Source organism: Strongylocentrotus purpuratus, unplaced genomic scaffold, assembly GCF_000002235.5.
Source record: "Strongylocentrotus purpuratus isolate Spur 01 unplaced genomic scaffold, Spur_5.0 spur5_scaffold_16, whole genome shotgun sequence".
In the NCBI taxonomy this organism is placed as follows: Eukaryota; Metazoa; Echinodermata; class Echinoidea; order Camarodonta; family Strongylocentrotidae; genus Strongylocentrotus; species Strongylocentrotus purpuratus.
This window is the reverse complement of record NW_022145601.1, coordinates 5800346-5810739: the sequence shown is the minus strand read 5'-3', so window position 1 is coordinate 5810739 and position 10394 is coordinate 5800346. Positions and strand designations below refer to the sequence as shown.

Sequence of the window (10394 nt, the reverse complement as noted above, 5' to 3'; positions counted from 1 at the left end):
GTTCAAGCTGGAGATTGTTTCTGTATGACTTGTTTAATCAATCCGAGCAGTGGAAACTTTATATTCATTGATGTGAGATATTTATCAATATACTCATAGAAATAGCCCTGAAATAGTTTGTCAGCATTGACTTGAATATAGAATGAAGTCATGGAGCATAGTGCTCTTGTGTATTTATGATGTATAATTGTATATCATTGCGTTATTTGAAAAATGTATGTTCACGCCTACTTTAATCAAATTTGCCTGGAATTTGACTAAACGATTGTGATTTTGTTTAAATTTTAATTCTAGGCATATTCTAGCTTGATGGTACTTACATTCATACGTTATCATCTGAAATAAGAGAGGATGAATTAAACATTACAAAACGCACAAGGTGGGAAATATACATTAGCCAGTTTCAGCTAGAGCAGAGAGATTGATGTCTTTTAAGCATATCATTGCATTCAACAACATGGTATGTACTAAATATTTAAAAATTGATTAAGGTTTAGAGATCAACTCTGCTATTTGCTATAAATTAGTTATTACCGGTAGTACTTTTTCTGCATTGTCTCTTTCATTTATTTTTTGCTACGCCTATGCAAATGTGTTGTCTATTTCTCAAGATTAAGCTAAACCTATCTTTCTATTCCTATCAGAGTTCTGAAAAGTGCCAAGCTTATGCAAGGAAGTTATTCAGTTTTGAGTGGATTTAATGTTACCAAAGGTATTCACTTCATTTATTTGCAGTTACGAGATATATATCTATGTACATATATTTGTTTATAATCAATGTAAATAGCTTTTGAAATACTATTTATGAAGTTGTTTTCTATATTGCCTATAATATGTGTGCCAGCTTTTGTATTTAAGTAGATTTTTCCTTTTTCTAAACTCTTTGAAAAAAGTTTTGCTACATTTTTTAGCGGATATTTGTATTTGATAAAAAAGCATTCAGTGAAAAGAGTACTGTGCTGTGCAGTATTTTGTAATTGCTTTAAATAATCCCTGTTATACTACACAAAGATATATTTCTTTATATATATTTTTTTTAAATTATGTGACCATTATAAAAACCGGTCAAAATCCTTACTTAGGACTTACTACTTTGAGTAAGGAAGATATACACATAGATTACACCTTTATGGTGAACAAAGGTCATACAACATGCAACAAAATACTCTTATTTTCCTCTTTTTTTCATTTAATTTTACACTCATCTATTTTTTCCAGTTTAGCTCGTTTTATTAAATTCAATTTTGTTCAACATTTTCTATTGATAAGCAATTCTAAAACATAATCAGAAAAGTAATACTTGAAATAATTTATATATCATTTTAGATGGTTGGCTTCTTGAACAAAATGATTTATTTAATTCCCTGTAAATTTTAGATGTGTAAACTTAACTATCTTATTCAAATAGGTTTCATTTGCTCTTCCTGTTTCCCTCCCTTTATCTTACTCCAAGATTGTATTGAAGCAATTACAAATTACTGTACAGCACACTAAATTTTCATGTGATTTTGTTTATTTACTGTTGCCTGTTTTAAACTGGAAATTTCTTTGTACTATTTGATATTTTGCAACGATGCAACTCGTTGATCGAGTTTGAATAGGAAAGGCAAGAACTTTTTTTCATTTTCTTTGTCAAGTATGTGCTTTGATCAAATTTATGTGTGCGTCCATCGGTTCATCCAAAGACTTCTTATTTAACAAAATTGTTTTGTTTTTTCATTTTGATATGTATGAGATGTTATGTTTTTGTTGCAAAAGTTCAGATAAAGAATTGAATTTTTCAGGTATGGCTCCCTTGTATTCAAATTTAAAGATTTGCATATTTGTGACCGTTAGCGCCTCTAGATTACAAAAAAGATTGATTTGTATCTTGTAAACTGACTTATGCCGGGCTCATATGTCAAGTCACATATTGATCTATCTTTCATTGTAAAATAATGTTATGTACTCTATACTCTGTAGTATGGAAATATTTGGTCCATGTTTCTTGAATGTGTCATTGTTGATCTTCGAATTGTTCACAATGCAGTGCATAATATCATGCTCTTATCTGTCTGTTGTAGAAAAGGATTATCATTTCTTTTCCTTCATGTAGTCTTGCCAGAGTTAGATACCAAAAACGGGATGAAATAAACAAAGAATTGGAAAGGATCCTGAGACATGGTTTCCCCTAGAACGATGCAGACCATGCAATATTCATTGATGATGCATACAAGAAATGAAAAGAGATCTTTATTCTATCATTCGGAAAAATATAGTACCGGTATATCAAAACATATGTCAAACAAATTGGCCTGAAATCACAAAGGAGGTTTATATTTAACCCTTGGTTTAAATCTTCATTTACATAATCCATGGTCTAAAATTAGCACAAAATAAGCGGGACACAGTCAAGAGGTCCAATATTAGACGCGCACAAGGCAAGGTATGCTTAATTTGCGCTAATTTTAAACCATGGGTTATGTAAATGAGGGTTTAAACCATGTGTTAAAATCTAAACCTCCTTTGTGAATTTGGGCCATTATGTCCAATTTGCTCCTGTTCATTACCATTTTGCCAAGAAGCAATAGAGATGTAACAGGAGAGTTTATGTGCTGGCTTTTTCCATACTTTACATTTAGGTGTTAGGAGTTAAATATCAATTACTAGATTTTGAATCATCATTGTTGGTCTCACTTTGAAATAATGCATACATTATATATAATCACATATAGAAAAGATTATATTTATGAGATTAACAATATTCTAAATTTATGTAGTGTTAATACAACTTATGTTCAAAGAATTAAAACAAGAGTGTTACAAAATAGAAGCAAATTAAAATCTGTTTGAAGGAATTCTAAATTTAAAAGTTTGTTAAATTCAAAAAGAGCAGTCTTTAAAGGGGCACGTTCCCGCCAGTGTAGTTATCGGAACATGCCATCTGCGTAAGAGCCGTATTCTGTTGGTGTCAATAGGCAGCTATCGTGCCGTCCGCCAGCGCGTATGTATTTTGAGCGCCCTCAGGAATATGTGGAACATGCCCCTTTAAAAGTAGGATTACAAGATTTTACTGTATTCTGTTTTCTATGCAGTCTCCAACATACTTAATCAAAATTGGCATTATAAAGATTATAGTGTTATAATTTATGTAAAATGTATGGAAAATTGTTCAGCTGAATGTACATATGTGAAAATTGTGCTACATAATGTGATGTATATTTGCACTAGAAAGAAACACTATTTATATACTCTCATCAGTATTATATTTCTTTTAGAAATAGGCTTGTACCAAATTCAATAGTTTGACAGTTTTCTTGAAGGTAATTTGACTACTTGTTCATGGTCACTTTTGCAGCTAGGTCTGCGCTAAATAGTACCTTCAATAGTTTTAGCGTAATGAGATCTTGTTTTTTTTTTTTTTTTATCAGTTCAGTAGGTTATGAGTAAATTACAAAATATGTAGTCCTTATTCTTGTCAAGATTAATACTGGAGAATATTTTGATACCTGTGTACGAATAATTATAAAGATAAGGGTGAAGATAATGATGATGTATTATTATGGTTCCCTTGTTCACAGTCGTAATGCTGAAAATGGGCGCAATAGTAATGAAGATAGTACTGTAAATGGTAATAATGCTAGTAATGATGATAATGATAGTGGTAATGATGGGGATAGTTATAGTGATAATGGTAGGGATAGTTATAGCGATAATGCTAATGATGATGATAATAGGAATTATGATAAAGATAATGGTTATGATAATGAGGATAAATAATGGTAATGATAGTGGACAGTGGATAATGGATTGATAATGAAAGTAAGTATGGTATTTAATAATAGTGATAATGATAATGGTAATTACAAAATGATGGGAATGACACTATTGACAAAATTGTATCATTTCATTGCTGATTTATTTATATACCAATGACTCCTTGCCAAAAGAAAAATTATAAAAATATAAGAGAATTGGCTAGAGATGCCTAATCTAAGGCTCTCTTTACTGATCACTGCCATTACGCATGTCACACTATCTACCTACAAAAAAATAATTAATGGTTAAAAGATATGCAAACAATAGAGCAGTGTATTTATAGAGATTCTTGATTTGTTCAAAACAGACAGACAAGAACTTAAAATGGTATATTTCCTATATTTCTAGTATTTCAACTACCTTCTCGTCCATGCACATATTGAAGTGTTCACAAATATATGAAAATGACTACCAAGTGTAGTATATAAAAGCAGATAAAAATTTGAATACAAGTAGAATCATACTGAAATGACAGATTTGTTTTTTATTAGAGAGGCTTTTTTTTATAAACTGATATTTTGATCATCATTGAATAGCATATGTAAAGGATACTTCAACGGTAATCTTCAAAAAACCTTTGGCCAATGATTATTTAAGTACATTGTAATGCTCTGAAGTGGCTCATCAGATTGGTGATGTAACTTTAATTATCTTCTTTCTTCACAATCAGTGGGAAAATAACCCGTTTCCGTTAAGCTTTCGCTTGCCGTGCTGGAAGCTTCTTCAAACGTATTTGTGGCTGGCGGGCGCTTTTACTGATGCAGTACAATTTAATGAAGGAAATTTGAACTGTAATGCTCTGTAAGGTCAATTATTGTAAGATGTGTTCATTCATATGTAAAATGAAGACACACGTACCAACACTGCAATTTAACTGGTTTTACAGGCCTGTGGATGTACTGGTAACAAGAAATTCCCAATGTCTATCTTTGGGATTTAAGCATATAATGTGAACATGCCCGTCCTTTGTTTATGCTCTATATTCCAATCACGTTCAGTCTGATAGAATTGAAGTTTTCCAACGAAGATTTCTGCTAACAAATGTCTGAATTGCCATAAATCCTTTTTTTTAAGTAATAATCTCATGGTCATGTAAGGAGTTTCTATGTGCATTGCTTCACAATCCGCTCTCACCATACTTTGTAGAATTCCACATTGGTGCATATGGTATGCTCCCCCAAAAAATAAACGAAAAAAGGGAAAATGTCATGTCGTTTGGAATTACTCCAAGCATTTTCAACTATGGAGATCACAGTGTATTCACCTTGGTGATAGTGATAAATTTTGATAAATTGTGATAAATAGCACCCAGAAACTCCTGAAGATTGCGCTTAAAATTATTTGATAGCAGTAAAAGTATGAGAAAAATCACAGACAAGTTATTGTTATGTAATATCTACAGTGTACTAAATGTTAAATGTGCTGTACTTGTATTCAGTGTGAATATTTGCTGTTTCCTCACATATACATAGTGCACATAGTTCATCTATCCCTTCAAGAAATAGTGAAAACTTTGAAGTCAGTTGAATTAGGAATAAGAGTATAGTTTATCCAAGTCAGATAATTTCATGAGTGAAGTTTAACAATAGTGTCTATTGGGAGGAAGAGGGACTTAAGCTCTGCATAAATATGTGAGTTAACGCCCCTCTAACTCTCAGCAGACGATATCGATCCTGTATGTTAACTACCGTGTGCTCACCATGTCAAGTCAATCCCACATGAACCATGAGTTGTAGGCCTTACGGCCGGTAGTTGGAATCCAGAAAACCAATCCCTGGTTTGACGTGATTTTAATCAAATGTAATCAACAGGGTATGTTAGATAAATAAGAGTCAATTGCAGTCATTTTCTTTAGATTACTTTTCAATGATTCTTTTGTTTTTCTTTAAATTATTTATTTGATACTTTATATCCGCCATGGCGGATATGCCACGGACATCTTTTTTTATATTATATTAGGAATGTTGGAATATTCATTTGCAATGAGTCATTTTGGTTCGACAATAAATATATAAATAAATCCTCTTTGAAGGAATGAATTGAAAAAGTGGTGATTGCGATTTCTTATTTCACTTTAGGACCTTAAAGGTAATACAAAGTTTTGGGAAATTTTGAAAATTGGGTAGATAGTGATTCTTTACAATTTGTATATAATTGGATGCCCCCTGTGGATGTATTACAAGCACCAAAAATATTAACCCCTAAAACACTTCTGCTTTCGAGAAAAATTGAATATAAAAATTTACTGGTGCTCCCGGTAAATTTTGATAAATTTAAAATAGTGCCTACAGCCGTACAATGGTAGCTGCGACCCTGAGAATTTCAGAATATGTAGTTGTAATATATAATTACCAAACGGGGAATAGCTAATTGGTCGATTTTAGTCAAGATACATTGTTTCAGGGTTTATTAATATCTTGACCTTGAGAGGGAGCTATACAACATAAATAGTTTAATGTTCATAATTTCATAACTTTAGACTCGATTTCAACCGCGACAACGATCACTGAATATAGTAGGATCGCATATGCTTCCAATATGTTCATTTGAACCAAATTCATGACCCCATACCAAAACTTTGTATTACCTTTAAGTCATATTTTTACCATAGAGGTAGCACCCTCCTGGCTCCCAACAGATGTTTTGGGGGGTATTTGGTATAATTTCAAAAATCAACATGGCAGCCCAAGAGCTGAATGGCATGGAATTTAAAAAATAAAATCACAAAAACAAAATGATAATAATAAAGTCATTTTTATATAGCGCATAATAATAAATTCTCTATGCGCTTTACAACAATCAATTATACAATATATTACATGATTAATCTAGAGTTTTGAATATGCATGAATTAACAGAAATACATATCGTATACATTGATGAAAAAATCAGATATGATATAAATGGCATAAACTTATGAACACAATTATAATAGTTAAATAATTACGATCTTATTGTAGTAAAGAAATAACATTATTTGACATAAACTACTAGCATCTTAAATCGGTACATATATCGTAGTCAGACAATGATATGAAGGAGAGAAACAAAGAAAGAGAGAGAGAGAGAGAGAGAGAGAGAGAGAGAGAGAGGGATTTATGTATCTTGAGGAAAGACTTGTGAAAGTGTCAAATACAAACTTGTTTATTTGAGAAAAGAAATGTATAACTTCTCCTTTGAGAAATGAAAAGCTAGGCCTATGTTCCATATTCCCAATTTGGAATTTCATAAAAACATGTAAGCTATATGTTTACAGGGGGATACAGAATTATTGTAGGCCTAGGCCCTACATGTAATATCAATGATAAGAGGCTTACGGTTGGCAAGAAGTAGGCGTACAATACATGTTTGTTTGATATGTTAAAATTTATATTCAGCATGTATGAAACAACAGATGAATTATAACACCATTTCACCATTTAAAAAATACAAAAAATTCGACCTTGCCAGGACTCGAACCTGGAATCCCCTGATTCGTAGTCAGATGCCTTATCCATTGGGCCACAAGGCCGCCCTGCCGCGTTGGCAATCGTAATGGCATTATCGATATCGCTCAATACGTGAACTTGTGAAATCGATATCGAACCGGATATCGAAACGGTTGACTGGATCTCAGTTCATGAAAGGTACGATGTCACAGTAGTCTATAGGCACAGACTCTTTTTTTTAACGCTTGGACACAATTCGATAAAGCCTTGAGCCTAGCCTAAAACTCTGTCAGTATTTGGATCAGCACCTACCCTGCCGTTCAATGTTTTTTTTTTAAACGTGTATACAGTGTATATATATATAGACTACATAACATAACTATAGACTACATAACATATTCAGACTATGTTACTGCAGTTGCAACTACTATCATACAGGCTCATCTATCTCTCTCTCTCTCTCTCTCTCTCTCTCTCTCTCTCTCTCTCTCTCTCTCTCTCTCTCTCTCTCTCTCTCTCTATATATATATATATATATATATATATATCCCTCTTCCGCTTGACATAATTATGCATAATGTTGTAATCATCATGTATCAAGCATTATTATTCTGCGTTTATTCTTGGAACTTACCTGCACTTTATACATTTGATTATTCTAGCCTTTGGCATAGCCAGGATTCAGTAGGGGGCATGGAAGGCTCGCCACATTTTGTTTTATTTGTGTAAGATTGTTTGATTGTTCGTTTGTTTTTCTGGTTTATTTTTTCATATGCCACGAAGCACCATAACTAAATAAAGCTTTCATATTTATCTCATTCCCTTTGGGATCGTGGCAAATTTTAACCTGCACTTTTAAGTATATAGAAACTGTACATTCCCATACATGTCAAAGACTTATGCAGTGTTACCATAAAAAAAAAAATTCCTGAGCACTTCATCCCCCCTCCCCCCCCCCCCCCCCTCACCCCCTTGTCTATGTCGTTGAGGCTGTGTACCAATCGATGTGTCTCTTTGTCTTTCTCTCGTCCTTGTACTACTTCATCTCTCTCCGCCTTAATATTGATTTTTTTTTTCCCCTCATTTCTCTTTTCCTATCTCTATCCTGTAATCTAATTTCCAAACAATGAAGATGCTTTTAAACCATCCTTGGCTTTTGTGGTTTGGTACAGAATCAATAACTGAAGAAGATGCTTTGCGATTAATAGCCATTGTTATCAAAACATTTCCTTAACGCCGTCATCAGAATGTGTATCATTGTGATGTAATTTTTTATATTCATCAAACTGTTGTGTTGTGCCACATTACATGCCTTATCATTTCATTTCATTTCTTTATTATGTCCATAGAGGATAAATTGTTCATATCTACATTTACCATGTTGCTTCACATTAATTTCACAGGAACAACATATTATAGTTGACAATCATAAGTGCTTAATTAAATACATCATCATCATGATCATCATCATCATCATTAAGCTCATATTTATCATCATCTTCATCCTCATCATTATCATCAACACCACCACTTTCAATATCATCTTCATCCTAATCATCATCATCAACATCACCACCACCATCCCCACCTTCACATCGTCATCATTATCATCATCATCACCACCACCACCACCTTCACCATCATCATCATCATCACCACCACCGCCACCACCACCACCACCACCTTCACCATCATCATCATCACCACCACCACCACCTTCACCATCATCATCATCACCATCATCATCATCATCATCACCATCATCATCATCACCACCACCACCACCTTCACCATCATCATCATCATCATCATCACCACCACCACCACCACCACCACCACCACCTTCACCATCATCATCATCATCATCATCATCACCATCATCATCATCATCATCACCATCATCATCATCACCACCACCACCACCTTCACCATCATCATCATCATCATCATCACCACCACCACCACCTTCACCATCATCATCATCATCATCATCATCATCACCATCATCATCTAGCTACGTCATCAAAACACATCGCTTTTGGCGTTTACCAGTAAATTTTACGAACAAACAAGGAAAACAACAAAAGAACATAAAAAACATATAGCTGTGTTTACAATGTGTCTCATTAAATATGAAAGTCAAACACAACCATACAAAACATTGGATACAAACATTACACTGTAACCTGTTTTTACGGAAAAACTACCAGCTCAAACCTAAATAATTGACATGCATGCTTGCTAAACACTCAGGAAATGTACAAGAGTGGAATGGTTGCATTTACACGACCCATTCATAAGAACAACAATTAAATTTCATCAAACACAGTCATTTGTATTTATATAATGACAATGTTCATGCACATATCAATTTTAAAAGAATTACTGATGCTCAAGGCTCCTTGCAACTCGAGTTTTAGCTTTCTGTTCAATGATTTGAATCAATTCATATTTTTCCTATGCATTCATCCAACATCCGTCTAACACGTTTGTTTAACTTAAAATGTCAAGTCTGACGATATGTTTTATAGTTGCCAAAAATGTTTTAATGTTAGAGTCTAAACAAACGACGATGCGAAAAGTATTTGTATACGGTTACTGATTTAGACTATACAACAAAATACAGCGTATGTTTGAATGTGTATAATGAATGTAAGCTACATTAAAGTACATAATTATTTAAAGTGTAATTTGGTCATTACATGAACATTTAAAGAATGTGGGAAAATACAAATAGCAAACATTAGCAAGGGACTCGACTATATAAATCAAAATCATATTTTAAAAGACAAAACAAAAACAAACCTTCGCTATTATATACAATTTATCTATAAGAGGTAAGCTACTATCACTGACATAAAATCCAAGTTGTTTTACTTCTTTGAATATATTCATCTTATCGAAATATTTTTTCAAGTAAAATTACGCACTTTATCTCGTCGCTTTTCTGGGATTAAGAATTTGCGAGGGAAATTAAAACGATAAGGTATTTTATAACAATGACTTGACCTTTCATGCCTCAGTCACATCGCCCAAAACGATTCCGAACCGCTTTGAATAAGACATAATAGAGAGTAGCGTACCCTGCTGTTGGAAAGTCTTCCCTGTATATGTCATTTATCTTCGTCATTGCATGATATTTAGAAAATTGTTTACCTCTACATCAGT

At 33.2% G+C, this 10394-nt stretch overlaps 1 non-coding gene across 1 annotated transcript; it reads right to left on the bottom strand.

Moving 5' to 3' along the window:
• Positions 1 to 7236: 7236 nt before the first annotated feature.
• Positions 7237 to 7309, bottom strand: TRNAR-ACG. The gene has a single exon. It is a non-coding gene; the product is annotated as a tRNA-Arg (tRNA).
• Between the last annotated feature and the right edge of the window lie 3085 nt (positions 7310 to 10394).